General features: G+C 37.1%; 1 pseudogene; it reads left to right on the plus strand.

The window, feature by feature from the left end:
- LOC127527548 (uncharacterized) overlaps positions 1-17,564 on the plus strand; it is a 120,997-nt pseudogene that overhangs the window by 54,408 nt on the left and 49,025 nt on the right.

The raw sequence follows: 17,564 nt of genomic DNA on the forward strand, positions 1-17,564 counted from the left end.
TCATCTATTTGTGTCCAGGTTTTTATAGTTTGTATGTTTGCTGCCCAGTAATAAAACTGAAAGTTGGGTAGAGCCATGCCACCTTCTGCCTTAGGTCTTTATAGGGTCGCTCTTTGAATATGTGGATGTTTAAGTTCCAAATAAATGAGGTTATGGTTGAATCTAATTGCTTAAAAAATTATTTATTGATGTATATTGGAATGTTTTGAAATAAAAAGAGAAACTTAGGAAGGATATTCATCTTAACAACATTAATTCTTCCAGCTACAGTGAGATGAAGGGTTGACCATGTATGCAAGTCTTGCTTAATTTTTTCCATACAGATGGTGAAATTTTGTTGATAAAGAGCTTTATGTTTACTTGTGATATTTACCTCTAGGTATTTAAATTGATCTGCAATGATAAAAGGGAAGATGTCCAATCTAATATTGCATGCTTGTGAATTCACTGGAAAGAACACACTTTTATTCAAATTGATTCTGAGACCAGAGATCTTTTGAAAGTCTGTAAGTGCTGTTAAGACTGCAGCCACAGTATTTTGTGGGTCTGATATATACAGTGCCATATCTACTGCATATAGAGAAATTTTCTGTTCAAGTCTGATAATCCCCTTTATCTGATAAGCATTTTGACAGTGAACTGCCAGTGGTTTAATGGCGATTGCAAATAGCAGTGGTGACAAGGGGCATCCTTGTCTGGTACCACATTCTAGTTTAAAGTAGTCTGAACAAATGTTGTTAATACAAATTGAAGCTTCTGGATTGGTATACAGTAGTTTGATCCATGCACAAATGTTCGGGCCAAACCCAAATTTCTCTAATGTAGTGAAAAGGTAGTTCCATTCAATCATATCAAATGCTTTTTCTGCATCCAATGATAATAATATCTCTGGGGTGTTTGACTTTGCTGGTGAATATATTACATTAAACAGGCGTCGAAGATTGGAAGCCTTTAATAAATCCAGTTTGATCTTAATTAAAACATAAACAGAAAGTGGCCGAGATGAAAAAAGGATGTATAATTATGGTACCCGTATCGTTGCAATGGGATCAGACAGCAGGTAATATCTTCTTGCCATGCCATGACAGGATGCGATTCACTATTGTGTTTCAAAACAGTGTTGGCATCAGCTTTCTTGACTCCTTTTCTGCTTCCTCCATGGTGGAGAAGATGTAATATTTGTCTTGAATATCCACTTTCAGTTTGGCAGGATACAAGAGGCTGTATCTGACATTGGCTTTCCATAACCGCTGTTTAATTGTAAAAAGCGGCATGTTTAGCAGCTGTTGAGGGTGAGAAATCAGGGAAAATACGAATGTGGTTATTTTCAAACATAATCTCTTGTTTCTGTCTGAGAAGTGACATTACTTTAAGCTTAAATTGTAATCTCTCAAAGTGAACAAATAGAGTCCTAGGGTTTAGAGGTATTTGATCCACGTATGCGATAAGCTGCCGCTATCTCGGTATCTGATTTAAAGTCCTCTCCAATTATTTTTGAGAGTAGTTCAGCTACGAGTTTCACTGGGTTTGGACTTTCACGATTCTCAGGTAGACCTTCGATTCTAATATTATTCCTTCTGCATCCATCTTCCAGAGCTGCAAGTCTGTCTCCAAGTATTTTGCATTCGGAATTCACAGCTGTAGCTTTTCCATCGGCGGTAGATGCCAGATGTTCAGCTGTTTCAATTTGAGTTGTGAATGTCTGCTTAGCGTCTTCCAGCTGATTGGCAAGTGCTCTCAGTTTGGACACATTTTCCTGAATGTGTTCCTCAATTTTCCCCAGCATACCTTTAAAGGCTGCATCAAAGTGATTATATATACATTTTTCCAGGTCTTTATTATCCTGCCGCAGTTCTTGCAGCTCCAGCTGCAGCTTCTCGTTTGTCTTCTTGCTTTCTTTCTTTATATTTTTCTGAATGTCCGTCTTGAGCTCATTTATGACCGTGGCAATCATTACCTTCAGTTTGGATAGATCATTTTTGGTTTCGTGCTCCACGGGTGAAGTGGCAATCCCCGTTACAGCCGATGCTTCCGGCTCGCGAGGAGTAGATGACAGTGCGGACTGCAAGGCCATCTCCAGTTTCAAGTGATCTTCTGGAATCGGCAAGCTATCGTGACCTGCATCGCTTGCACCTTCGCTCCCATTTTCGCTCTTGTCTGGAGATTACGTAGTGGAGCGGGGTCCTGGGAAGTCTGATTTCTCCTGCCTGTTCCAGGTCAGTCTCTGAAAGGCCGTACCTTGCACTTGGACTTGATGCCTGTCTAGATTTGGATGTAGCTTTAGGTTTCTTTTCCATTTCTTTCTGACTCCCTTTCCTGTTACTCATGTTTATATACTGTAGTAGAAACTCCTCGGGTTGGGTAAATACAGGATACCTCGGGATAATAAGAAGTAAGAGAAAAAATAAAGCCGCTGCTAATGGAGCTTCGCTGCAGACATCCATCTCCCGTAACGGACGAGACCCCAATCCTATTTATGTATCTAAATCAGATGTTGCAAGCAGCTTTGAGAAAGGCCATACAGTGTGATGAAATCTATACTCTTTATCTGCCATTTTTTCCCATTATCCTCTCTCTATATCTTCATTAAGTGACTGAAATAAACAGACAGTAAACATAAATATCATAAACTTCACTGTGATATTTTTTCTAACATTTCCTGCTAGTTAACCTATTTCCTCACTATTCTGAGAAACCACTAACAGTGCAGTCTGAGTGGCATTACTTCTGCTACATGAGCTGAAATTTAGATTTTTAAGGAAATGGCCTCAATGGCATTTGTACAAGCTTTATTTAATATATGGCTGCAACTACAAATGTGGTACACCAAACCCTATGGTATCAGGGCTAAACTACATGTTACTAACAACAGTTTTGCTGTGTTTTCATTTTTACTCTTCTGTAAATTAGTAAAGCCTATTCATTGCAATCTTGACTTATATCTTAACCCTCTTCTTCTTCCAGAGCAGTCTGCTTCCCCTTTCATCTTCTTTACTCTGTCTTTTAATTTTTGTGGTCGAAATTTAACGTCTTATTAAATCAAGAAACATCCTCTAACAGGACAATTCAGTAATCAGGCAGGAGAAAAGCTGTTCATTGTATCTTTTAATTACTCCTCGACAAAATGCCTTGGAGGGAGCCTTCTTCAAAACCAGTCCATTACAAAATGATCAGAGAAACAAAGAATAGAGGTTCATTTTATAAGCTATTGAAGTTGCATACAGTGTCAATCAATACACACATTTTACTCTGGTTGGTTCATTGGTTTACACCCAAATGATTTATATAAAATTAAAGTCTATCTTCTTCTATAATACGCTACTGTGGCTGTTCGTTTGTCTGTCCAGGATTTTAAATCACCTGTAGCTCGCAAACCGTTTCACCTATTGACTTGAAATTTGGTACACATATACTACGTGACATGTATTATCCGCTTTCGGGGTGATGATTTTATTACTCTTTTTATTTTTTATTTTATTTTATTGTAGAATCAACTCTCAGCAGCACGCAGCAAGGCGGCCGTGTGGCGCATGTGTACGAGCATCATTCTCATTCCCTAGCACCTTCGCGGTCACTTCCCCTACCTCTTCATATCTTAAATTATTCCTGAGGCAGATTGAAGACTTAAGTGCCAGCTTAAGTGAAAAATTAAGAAAAACTACTGAGTAATTGCAACACAAAAACTAACTTAATCAGTTTTAATGTGAAAACATGACGATGAAAGAAGAGAAGCAGCGGGCCGCTAGGCTGGAGAAAAGAAGAGCTGCTCAGGAAGCAGCAAGCGCATCAGACTCTGAGCAAACGAATGATAAACGTACAAAGAAAGAGGATGAAAACTAGGAATGCTCAAGTCAAGTGTACTCACTGCATGTTATCGTGCAGTACGCCGTTACTGGTTATATTATATTCAGGTACTTCTTATACCTTTGAGTTGCGCCACCACCCTTGAAATTTCTGTGCATATAACAATTGTTCATTCTCGTTTATTGGACATCTCTTAGTCATCTTCAGTTCATTTTGTATATTACATCAACGTTTCTTCTGGTACATTCTTTATTTACTTGACCATCCCAGTATTTTTTCCTAAACCAATTCTTATATTTCAGTGTACATTTTGTTGCTCACTTGACCTTTATCTGGTTTCCTGGTGTGCCTGAACAGGTTTCTGACATTTATTAAGCCTTTATGCTATTTCTTTAAGATAAATGCTATGCTGCCCTAAAATTATTCTTTCACATTTTGCCACAGAAGACAAATAATTAATAACTAATCTCAATTATAAACTAAAACATTACACATAACGTATGTGTATATGAGACTATCAGTAGCTATTTGTGTAGATCTTTAAAGTGACTGTCTTCCCTGATTTACTGAAGTTCTATGTATAATGGGTTTCTGTCATCCGTTTTCATTTTTCTTCTCAAAGCTGTTTCAGTTCTTTGTCAGTACTTCACAACAACACAACTTATATTTTTGAATCACAAATCTACCATATAGTGTGAACATTTTCTATACTTATCAGACTTAACATAAACTGTTACAGCTCACACTGCAAATGAAAACTGTAATCTTTAAACATGCAGTAGGTAGAATAGTAATTGAAAAATCTTGTTTTGAAAAGCAGTTATTTACCAGCTTGATCTCAAAGGCTAAGTGAGATTATGTACATTAGACTCAATCCAACATTGTAATTTTTATAGAACTTACTTACAGTACCTGTAAGAAAAACACGCTCATACCTCTGTAAACCAGTCATATGTACCAAGAGGCAGTATAATTGTAGAAATCCTATACAGGAATTATATGTAAGCTTTCAAAAATTAATTCAAAAAGGTTGGGCTAACTGAGCATAATAATAGATACTAGTATATTTGGTGCATGAATCATATTAGATGGACGACTGTGCAATCCATCAGCTGACAACGATACTGATTTTATTTAAATGTACTGTAGGAGAAACTGATAGAAGAAGGCATAGTGTTTCAGCAATTAGTGCTGCTGCCTCACAACTCCAGAGGCCTTGGTAAGAATCACAGCCAGGTCACTGTATGGAATGCACATGGTGTTTCCAAGTATGTTCATACAATCATAGAGTAATTATTGGCAATATTATTAACTAGCAAAATACCCGCGCTTCGCAGCGGAGAAGTAGTGTGTTAAAGAGGTTATGTAAACATATATATGCATATACATATATATACATATCTACATATACACATATCTACATATACATATATATACATATATACACATATATATATATATATATATATATACACATCCACATATATATACATATATATATATATATATATACACATATCAACATATATATAAACATACATATACACACATACATAAACACACGCATATACATATATACATATACACATACATACATAGTGCGTTGTAACACGGGCTGTGATTGTTACATGGGAGGGAGACGACAAATCACAGCTTCCCGCTTTCTAATCGGGCCTGTGATTGGTGCTTTGACTGATGTCTAGATCCCACAGTATGTCCCCTTAGGAGAGGCGTTAGGCAAGTGTAATTGAATAGTGGTGCTGCAAGTTTAGCTTTACACCTGTTTTTAAGGCTTATTGACTGAAAGGGGCTTTCATGAAAAAACTTAGGGCTTTGCTACAGGATACACCCTCCACAAGTTAAGGAAGTAAAAATAAAGGTATATATTTCTGTTTTATTTAAACCTTTTAAGTTTGTATGCGGGCGGCATGGTGGCGCAGTGAAAGGTGCCAGTTAGGAGACCCGGGTTCGCTTCCCTGAGTGGAGTTTGAATGTTCTCCCCGTGTCTGTCTGGGTTTCCTCCGGGTACTCCGGTTTCCTCCCACAGTCCAAAGACATGCAGGTTAGGTGCATTGGCGATTCTAAATTGTCCCTGGTGTGTGGGTGTGTGTGGGTGTGTGCGCCCTGCGGTGGGCTGGCACCTTGCCCGGGGTTTGTTTCCTGCCTTGTGCCCTGTGTTGACAGGGATTGGCTCCTGTATTTAGGATATAGTGGGTTGGATAATGGATGGATGGACATTTGTATGCATAGCCCCATTTGCCCGTTTTCATTTTTTTTCTTTCTTCAGTAATATTTCAGCAAACCCGGAGCTTGTCAGTTCAAATCCTGGTACTGACACCACTGTGTGACCCTGAGGAAGTCACTTCACCTGCCTGTGCTGCAAAAAACAAAAGTAATGTAACAAATTGTACCTCAGATGTTGCAAGTTGCTGGAATAAAGGCATAAGTAAAATAGATAAATATGTATTATACACATAGGAACTATTCATTTATTTTCAGTTAAGTCATCTGCAGCAAACCTTTATAAATGAGGGTTTCTCCTTTTTAGATAGTGCAAACTGTTTCTTCTTCATTGAGGTTTTCTCTTGGAGAGCTTTTTTCATTTCATTGAAAATTAAAGCAGCAGCTGCCAAAATATGTAGCTTTCTTATTAATTTTTCAACATTGTGTAAAATAACTTTATAAAGTAACATAAAAGGTTTAAATACTGGTTATCCTTTTACACTAAAATATTACTAAAGAGATACAAAAAAAGTAAAATGCGTTGTTTTTCTTTAAGGAGATTAAATATTACTGAAGAAAAAAAAAAACTAAAACAGCCAAATGGGGCTATGCATACGAACTTAAAAGGTTTAAATAAAACAGAAGTATATACCTTTATTTTTACTTCCTTAACTTGTGGAGGGTGTATCCTGTAGCAAAGCCCTAACTTTTTTCGTGAAAGCCCATTTCAGTCAATAAGTCTTAAAAACAGGTGTAAAGATATTGACAATAAGCTATGCAAACCCACCAAGACATGGAATTGTTTAAATCAAGTATCATTACATCTTCCTTTCTTAAAGAGAAGTAAGGCAGTGCTTATAAGCTTAGTAATGTTATACATTTCAAATGCTACTTTGATAAACTTTATCACTTCAAACAACTGAATTATCCAGAACATTTCAGGCATACATCCAGCATTCAAACTATGTATAAAAAGCACAACTGTTAAAGGAATTCAGCATTTCTTAATTGAAAATGTTCCTTTAATCCTCAACATGTCTCAATGAGTCGTTCTGGTGGTTTTACTTGACGTTTTGATCTTCTGGTTAATTGTGTTTGCAGTTGAGATGTTCTTTCCTGATTTATACTTGTTTTCTCGTTAATATTTGTTTTGCTGGTGTTAGTGTTCTGATTAGAGGTTATTGGTCCTTTGATGTCTCGACGGTTTCTTCTTAGAACAGCTCCTATTACGCAATTCCATCACATACTGGTCTATTGTTTCACCGCTTTTCTGGAAACATGTAAAAAACTCGTGCCGCTCAAACGTCACATTGCGCTTTGGATTGCAATACGCTTCAAATTTTTCAACTATTTTGTTCAATTTCATATTGTCTCCATCTTCTTCAAACTGAAAATTGTTATACACCTCTAGCGCCTCTTCGCCAATTACATGTAGAAGCATAGACGCTTTCATTTTTTCACTTTTCCTATCTGCTTCAATCGCAGCAAGATACAACTCGAATCTCTGTTTAAATCTTTTCCAATTTTCAGCTACATTTCCCTTTAACTGGAGATTTGGTGGGGGCTGTAATCCTTCCATATTTTTTTTTCTCTTTTGCTAGAACGTCTTAGCGCTTTCTGACCACGTTCTCGGGTTACTCACAGACACGAGACTCGTTCAAAAGCTGAACCTCTTCTTCACATTCCTCTTCCAATCCGCCACTTCTGACACCATGTAGTGATCTTGTTAGGTTCGTAGTTTAATCAATACACAGGATTTAAAGATATAATAACTTTTTAATAGACAGACTTTAGAGACATTTACTGTACATGTTACTACTTGTTCTTTAGTTCACGCCCATTCTCCTACTTGCATCAGCATTCACAGGCATTACTAATCATTCTGTAAGTATCCCTTAATAGACCTTACTAATCAACTATCATTACAAAATCCAACGTGGTTTGTGCCCTTCAGAATGAAAACAGTTTGTGTTTACTTTTTTAATAAAAGGCGAGCTTTTAAGTCTGAGAAATCACCCCGTAAATGCACACGTTTAATTGCACATGTGTTAATATGTATGCTTACACAGTATTAAACCCACCAAGACATGGAATCGTTTAAATCAAGGCGCTGCGCTACCTTCTTCCAGATCGGCCCCAAGGCGTTTAACGTGATTACGTAGGAGGCGTGATGATGCGATACGTGACTCCGCCCCCGTCTATTACAGTATATGGACAAAAAAGAGGTTCCAGTTATGACCGTTACGCTTTGAATTTCGAAATGAACCCTGCCTAACTTTTGTAAGTAAGCTGTAAGGAATGAGCCTGCCAAATTTCAGCCTTCCACCTACACGGGAAGTTGGAGAATTAGTGATGAGTGAGTGAGTGAGTGAGTCAGTCAGTCAGTCAGTCAGTCAGTCAGTCAGTCAGTCAGTCAGTCAGTGAGGGCTTTGCCTTTTATTAGTATAGATTCTATATTAATAATATTAATTTTAGTAATATTATTAATTATAATTAATAATTGTGGATGCATATGTGGTTGTGCCCTGCCATTTTGATGAGTGTCAAGTTTTGGTTCTTGTCTTGATTTGGTTCCTCATAATCCTCATCAGGGATAGCTGAGTTCAGACATGGACAAATAGTAAACTTGATAGATCACATTCACCAAATACAGAACTACACATGAGGATACAGAGAAGAGAAACAGAATAGGAGAGAATTAGTAATAGTTTTTAAATACTGTATTACATATATTTTAGTACCAACAACTAACAACAGAGATACAATATGCTCAGCAGCTATACTCAGGGTATATTAGTCTAAATGTCATTTACAACTGGTGTTAGTGTCATTTCTTTACTATGGCTGGTGCAGAAGCCAGACTGGAATTTCTTAATTAAATTGTGAAGTTTAAGGTGAGATTGAAGCTGATTGGCAACTACTTTTTCAAATATTTTAAAGACAGAAAGGGTAAATTTGAAATGAGGCTATAATTATGAAGTGTATGTGGGTCTAGGTCTGACTTTTCAAGTAATGGTTTGATAACAGTTAATTTTAGTGCATCATGCAGGAACTGTGCCATTCAATAATGAGCTATAGATAATGCTAATAATAGGTGCTGTCAGAACATCCATTGTGGAAATCCATTGAGATTTTTACTAGTTTTGTTGGCACTGGATCCTAGGAATAAGTAGTAGATTTCTTTGTAAAAATTAAAGTTAAAACTTCCTCTTCAGTTACGAGATTAACATTTTTAAATTGATGTATGCAAGATGAGACAGGGTTCACCAGACTAGTTCAAGGCTTGCAATGTGATGCTGAGATCTGGGATCTTTTATTTTCGATTTTCTCATTAAGGAAGTTCATAAAGTCTGTACTGCTAATGTTTGTATTTTACACCATAGTTATAATTCTCATTTGTTAGATTAGTCACTGCTCTAAACAGTACACAAGCATTATTATTGTTGTTGTTATGTATTGTTTTAGAATAGTAGTCTGAGCAGGCTTTAAAGAGAGCCTTTTATATATATTTTTAACACACTCTGTCCTTGCAATTGCAGGACCTGCAGCTTTGTTGCTCTCTATGTATTCTCCATTTTTGACACTCTGATTTAAGAGCTCGAGTGGTCTCATTAAACCAGGTTGAGTTTCTATGCACTTTAATCACTTTCGTTTTTAGGGAAGCTACTGTATCCAAAGCCTCTCTCAAGGTCATATTATAATTTTATTTTTGCTGATCTAAATTGTTTTCCACAACTACACCTGACTTACTCAAAATATCTACAAATTTTGAAGCAAAGTTACAATCTAGATGTTGCACTTAGTTTTAGTTAACCCTTTCAATTAATTTAACTACTCCATACAGTCATGATCCATTTTTTACCTTTGGAAAATTCTCAACAAATAACATATTCATCATGTGAAAATAACTAGAAAACTACAAACCGCTTTGATGGAGGGCTTGCATCTTAGGAAAGCATGAATAAATTATTTTTGCAAAATAATATTGAGATGATCAAAACTAATTTAAATAAAATTAATCCAAAAAATTCAATTGGATCTTTTTGTTCTGTATTGAATGTAAAATCTCAGTAAAGTTATTCCAGATCCCCTCCATTTAGAGATTGCAGAACTGCCAGTTAGCTTAAGATCCCCTGCTTTTAAAAGAGGAATGAGATCCGAGTTAAACTGGCTTTCCCAGTTAATGAAAAAAGAAGAGGATTTTCAAAATAGGTATTTTTTTAATTTTTTCAGCATTATCTTTTATCATCCCACTAACTAATTATACAAGGGTTTTTTTTGTCATTACTGTAAGAAGCATTAACATTGCATAGGTGCTTCACAGTTTAATTGTGAATAAAATACTTCCAAGAATTTTGATATTGACCTTCCTTTTTTGACTGCATGCTTACTCTCATTGGTTGAGAAGGTGGAGAATGTAGAACAAATGGCTGTTTTTAGTATCACCAGTTACTCTTTGTATTGCTTCTTCGTGATCTAGAAGTATCAGATGATTTTTACCTTTTCAATTTTCCAAGTTTGTAAGTTCCAGTGTTCCAGTGTCTTGCTTTCTCGGTCAGTGCTTTTTAATTGACAACTAAAATTAGGAAACTGGTTTATCACTGATGTTTTAACCACGCTTGCTGGAGAGATGGCTAAAATAGCATTAGCAGTGCACCTTAGTTAACTAAAATACTGAGACTGTAATTGCAAATTCACATAAAGACTTTTGCACAAACTCTCATGTGATCTATACTTTTTCCATAAGACTCTCCACTAACATTAAAAAACAATGAAGCATTGCTCCTTTTACTTTCATTACATACTCTATGGGAGGTGGGGATGTGCAAATCTCTGAATTCATTGTATTCCATTTTAAAGGGAAAAAGCAAGTTGAAATTCATTATTTTTTCTGTTAATGAAAAGTTGTGAATCTTACTAAAAGGAAAACGTTACAAATTATCCAGAGCAAATGTTACTTGTGCAAACATTAATGATTACAGTCTTTTTATTTTGCTTAATCAGTAAGACTTAGTTTAATCTTCTTAGGGTTGGCACAATGTAGTAAAGATGCAACTTAAGAGGCATTTTTGGCCAGTCCTTCATTGCAGTTTATAAATCACTTTCTCTTTTCCGTTTCATTATTCTAGTGCTGTTAAATTTACTTCTTTTGAAATTTTCTTGCTCTACTTTTAAGATGTCAATTTAAGTACTAAATAAGTTATTTCATTTTACAGTTACTATTAATCCAATGGAACTCATCATTGTTTTCACATGGGAACAGAGCAATGGAAATACATTATTAAATCCTGACCATAACCGATCTCAAATTATTTTAAAGAGATCTTTTGAGACTTGACTGAAAATTTGAGTGAAAAGTGACAGCAGTGTGAATGCAGTATGACAGAAAAAAACTAATAATAAATTAAATTTAGTGCATTGTAACAGAGTGTAATACCCTAGTGATTCAAGGAATGCCTGATAAAAAAAATCTCTCGACAGAGAAACAAGTTGAGTGATAAGTGAATAAAAAAGGTAATTTGATCCCTGAGGAGCAGTTTGGATGATTCCTGTAAAAAAACAATTAGATATTTAAATTCAAGGTGCCTTATATTTGAGTTGAACATCAAAATTGGAATTGAAAATAACCTATGACCATGTGACATACAGAAAAATAAATAAATTAATTAATTAAATAAAGTAAATGATAACTGATGCTTGACAGCTATAGAGTACTAACAAATGACAAGGCATTAAATTGGAGATTGAATGGCCTTGGTCTTATCAAAAGCATTTTGTTGTATTTATGCATTTATTTCCTCCCATGTTCCTGCCAGAGTCAAAATGCCTGCAGTCAGATCCAGACTGCTAAAGTGAGAGCAAGTGTGAGTTTGATTTTGCTTTATGATTATTAAGCAGTGTCCCATGAGTGACTGATTTAAGCTTTATCTCTTAACTCCTCTGCAACAGGCTATCGGCACCTGTGATGCACTTTAATGTTCAGTTTAAAGTAAAATATTAAGTATTCTACTGGTGTATAAACTAATAGAAATGTTCAAGGACACTACACTGTGTGGTAGTTCACTGTAGAATTTCTTGCTTAAAGATGGACAAACAATAGACCTACCAATATTTAAGATTTTAACCTGCAAGTCAAGTCAAGTGTCAAAGTACAGGGTGGAACAAAATTACTTGCCTTCAGGACCACAGTTCAAAACAAACAACATAATATGACAAGATAGTGTATACACTACTGTCATTTCAACAGTTTTCTGAATGAGACCTAATAGGTGGAGAATTTCTATACACACTTGTAGTACTAGGGTGTTGTACCGTGTTAGCCATTATGAATGTAGTGAGAAATTCTTGCCTGAAGAAGGGCCTGAGTTGCCTCAAAAGCCTGCATATTGTAATCGTTTTAGTTAGTCAATAAAAGGTGTCATTTTGCTTGACTTCTCACTATATACACACTTGTCAATGAGAATTAACTGCAAAAGATGATCAACTAAAAATAAAAGGTAATTAATAAAAAAAAATTATTTAGCTTAACATGAAAATCCTCATTTGAGCAATATTGTCACATGATAAAGAAAGACATAGTCTCTTGACTCACACAAGTTAGACAGCATTGAGAGTTTTTTTTCTTTTGGTTTTGTTCATATCACTGGAATCTATTTTTATATAGCCATATACAGTATAATGCTATCACAGAAGGACAAAAATACATACATTAAAAAAGAGTACAAAAATATAACAAAAAAGCTAATGCATAAAATTAGAATAAGTTCAAAACTTGAACATCCAACATATACGAATAATGTAACGAAAATGATTACATGAAATAAAACGAGACAGAGTGCAAGAAATAACAATAAAGCACATGCGTAAAATTAAAAAAGAAATGCTTCATGAAATTAACACCCAAGAATGAATGCCAAAAGTTAACATCAAAACATGAAAAAAACCTAAAAATATTACTATCAAAAAGTGTGTATAACGTAAATATTAAAAAATGAGAATGTGAAACAAACATCAAATAAATGACAGCAGAAAATGAACAACAGAAGTTTAACCTTCAAAATGTAAATCAGGCATGTCAAACTCACTACCATTGGTGGGCCGCTTCAACTGCCATACATGCGTCAGCGGGCCGCACTGTAACAAATACTATTATACTATTATACAAAGTTACTGTAGCTTTCTTTCCAATACTGAAAACTTTAAAAAATGTAACACTTAAAGTTTAAAGTTTAAAGAAAAGCAATTTATTTCCATACAGTCTCCATACAACAGTGTAGAATTAGAGTCTTAGCCTCTTAGCTAGGTCCTTATTATATTATATTCATTATATTATATTCATTGCTTATATAGGAGCCTTACAGTGTGAGATTTATTTCTTTTGTCCCAACACTTGGCATCTCTTGTTAGTAACCAGTTCATCAATATCAGGCTTGAAATCTTGTGCAGCTGCAACTTTTATGAGGGATGAAAGGTGCTCAACGGTTAAGTCTTGAGCGATGTGGGGTTTTGGTAGCTTTCATTAATGAAAAAAATTGCTCACAAAGGTAAGTGCTTCCAAACATTGACAGTACTCTCGATGCCAACTTACGGATCTGCACATACGAGGATGGCAGGTAAACATACAAGCCTGGCACACCAACTTTGTTGTATTTTGCCTTCAGAATAGAATCTGACTGCAGTTCAGTCAATTCCATTTGGATATTCTCAGGCGCATTCTCAACGTTGTAAGAGAACAGCACAATGCCCTGTTTGTGTGAACTGACATCACGAAAATGCTCACTGAATTCATTGCTCAGTAATTCGGAAAACAAATCCTTCAAAAATCAAATTTTACACTACTAAGTTTACTTCAAAGTTTATATTGTAAAATAAGCCAATATGCAAAAAGCCACCTGACCTACAATAATTTTACAAACTCAAAATCACAAAAATATGTTAATAAACAACTCACCAACTTCTCGCGTCCACTGCAGATCTTCAGCTGTAGTCTGCACTAACTGTTCGTTACAATACTAGCACAAAATTACATGAAACTAGACCAAAAAAAACATGAAAATATGCGGGCTATTACTACTCGTGATGGTCAGTTCTGTCCAGTGGCCAGTCTCAGCAGCCCAGTCAGTAGTGTAGCCTTAGCAGGGGCGGCACGTGGCGGCCCTGGGCAGAGAAAGAATTGGTGGCCCTTTCGCCTGGCAATGTCAATACGGTATCTTATGCACGGCGGATGGCCACATCCATTGCGGACACTGCATAGCCGCCTCGTGCTCATGACACGCTTCTATATACGCGTGTCCATAACTTGAAAACCAAGTGGCGGCCCATGATATTTTCATTACGGAAGAACGTTATAATACTACATATAGCTTACTGCTCCAACTCTAGCGACATTTGTAAATACAGCGTACTAATTAACAAGAAACACAGTTTTTCGGCCACATTGCCATCAGCTGTGTCGTTATTTTCTCTTTCTGTTTTATATTCAATATATATTGGCGTGGCGGCCCCTGGGATTTGGCAACACTGTGCAGGTGCACAGTTTGCACATGCCTAAGGCCACCCCTGCTGCCCGCTGCTGCAGCCTAGCACTTCAGTTGTGACGCTGCAGCTCATTAACTTTGGTCAAGGCTCGTGGCTATACTAGCAGATGACGTTTCCAGTACCGTAATGCCATGGGAAAACGCGCTTTTGTCAGAAGGCAGAAGTAAGAAAAGTCAGTAAGTAACACCGAAGATGCAGAATGATTCAATCACAAACGGTAGTAATCATTTTGTACAAGTTCAGTGCTAACTAGGATCTGTCATGCGGGCCGCACAGATTTCTGTTGCGGGCCGCGCCCGGGGGCCGCGTGTTTGACATGCCTGATGTAAATGATGATCACCCTTCTGCATGTACAGGAGATCCTTTTACACATACAAGCTTTATTAGGATGTACAATAAATTATATTGCTTTGAATGCCTGGTAGTGGAACAGAAGATCAAGGGAAAATTTAGTGAAGGAGAAATAAATCATGAGATGGAAGGCATTGTTATTGAAATAAACAGGCTACTGTTATTCCATTGGCAAAAATGCACACCCCAAAGCATTAAATGACTTTAGACCAGTGGCATTAATTTTTCATATCATGAAATTCTTTGAGAAGTTAATTAAGAGACAACTGCTTAACAAAATTGGGGCTTTTCTGGACCCTCACCCTTTTGCATACAGAGGAGAGAGGGGTGTGGAGGATGCCACAGCAACAGTTCTGAATTTACTATATGTGCACTTGGAAGGATCAAAAAACAACCAAGATTGCTGTATATAGACTTTTCGTCAGCTTTTAAACTGATTGAACCCTATCTTAGTGGAGTGGATTCTGTACTTTTTAACAAACAGAACACAAAAAGTGAGTGTCAATGGCTGTTTCTCTGATAGTCTAGGTACATCGGTTGGCACTCCATAAGGTTGTTGTTTATCTACTCTTTTGTTTATCATGTTTACAAATGACTACAGGAGTTTACACAAAGATAGATATATCCTGAAATTTGTAGACGACTCTGTCAATGAGAGATAAGGAAGATAAGGAAGACAGCCATGGACCTATTGTCATTGAATTTGTAAAATGGTGTGATCACTCTAATTTACAACTCAATATTTCTAAGACAAAGGATATGGTGGTAGAGTTCATGTGCTCCCCACCATCCAGTGTCTTAACCTTAATTAAAGGGGAGACAGCGGAGGTGGTAGAGTAATACAAATATCTGGGAACAATCATTGATAAAAAGGTAGAGTGGCTCTAAGGCTAGGGATCTGCACTGGCAATTGGAAGGTTGCCGGTTCGAATCCCGTAAATGCCAATAGGGACTCTGCTCTGTTGGGCCCTTGAGCAAGGCCCTTAACCTGCAATTGCTGAGCGCTTTGAGTAGTGAGAAAAGCGCTATGTAAATGCAAAGAGTTAAATTTAACTTTGATCTTAACACATTGCAAACCTATAAAAAAAAGGACAGTCGTGACATTTCTTTCTTAGAAAATTCAGCTGTTTTAAAGTGAACAAAACCATAATGACACTTTTTTAGAAGTCCTTTATTGAATCCATTGTTTCATTTGCTTTTATTTGTTGGTTTGGCATCCTCATCAATAAGAATATAAATCATCTTACCAACTTTATAAAAATTAGCAGTAAAATTATTGGTTCACAGCAAACCTCTATCACTGAAATTTGTTGGGAAAGGAACCCAATTCAATTCTGCCAGACAGTAGTCATCCTTTTTGCTCTGAATTCCAGCTGTTGCCATCAGCCTGCAGATTTAGGTTTCCAAAGGTAAAAAGCAACAGGTATAAGAACTCTTTTATTCCTTCAGCTATAAGCTTATGGTTGGCATTGCAGTTGTGACCCGCTGGACTGGCCACTTTGAACAGCTCTTTAAAGCTGATCCTCCGCCTAGGACGTTGGATATCTCTGTGTCCACAGTTATTGAGGCTGCTTCTCCAATTAGCTGTGAACAACCCAGTGTCACTGAGATTGCACAGGTGTTGAACAAGGTGAGAGTAGGAAAGGCTGCAAGGATCTGTGGAATCTGGGGTGAACTTCTCCAGGCTTTTGGTAAGGCTGTCCTCCTGATATTACAAGCAATCTTTGCTTCTATTTGGAAGATGGGTGTGATCGCAACTGACTGGAAAACGTGACTTGTCGTCCCTATCTGGAAAGGGAAGGGTGATCACCTAGATTGCAGCAACTACAGGGGAATAACACTGCTTTCAGTGCCAGGTAAGGTCCTTGGTAGGGTCATCCTCAATAGGATCCATGATCACTTGCTCACCTACCAGCGACTGGAGCAGTCTGCTTTTATGCATAAGAAGTCTACCATCCTGTCACTGAAGGTTCTCATGGAGCGTAAATACAAATATCGGCAGAATGTCTTTGCAGCCTTTGTCGAGTTTCATAAAGCTTTTGACTCAGTTGATTGTGCTGCCCTGTGGGACATCCTGAGACTTCACAGGATCCCCTCAAAGTTGCTGGATATCATGGCCGGCCTGTACACTGGTACTTTGAATGCTGTGCAATGTGGAGGCAGAACTTCTGCGTTTTACTCAGTTGATTCTGGGGTTTGTCAGGGGTGTATTCTTGCTCCTACTCTATTTAATGCTTGCATGGACTGGGTGTTGGGCAAGGTTGTGGGGTCCTGTAGCTGTGGGGCATCTGTTGGTAAAGAAAGATTCACTGATCTCGACTTTGCTGACAATGCTGTGATCTTCACGGAGTAAATGGAGGCTCTGATTGGGGTTCTCAAGAGACTGAGCGAGGAGTCTGATTGTCTGGGCTTGTGAGTCCTGGATAAAAACCAAGATCCAGACCTTTAATGACCTCTTGGGCACAGCCATCAGCAGTATGTCTGTCTGTAGTGAGACTGTCGACCTTGCTGAGAGGTTTACTTATCTCAGCAGTGACATTTATGTCTCTGGTGACACTTCCTATGAAGTCAGTATACGGATTGGGAGACATGGGGGGTCATGAGGTCATTGGAAAGGGATGTGTGGTACTCCTGATATCTGCAAAAGA

The sequence above is a fragment of the Erpetoichthys calabaricus genome, chromosome 4 (assembly GCF_900747795.2).
Source record: "Erpetoichthys calabaricus chromosome 4, fErpCal1.3, whole genome shotgun sequence".
NCBI lineage: Eukaryota > Metazoa > Chordata > Cladistia > Polypteriformes > Polypteridae > Erpetoichthys > Erpetoichthys calabaricus.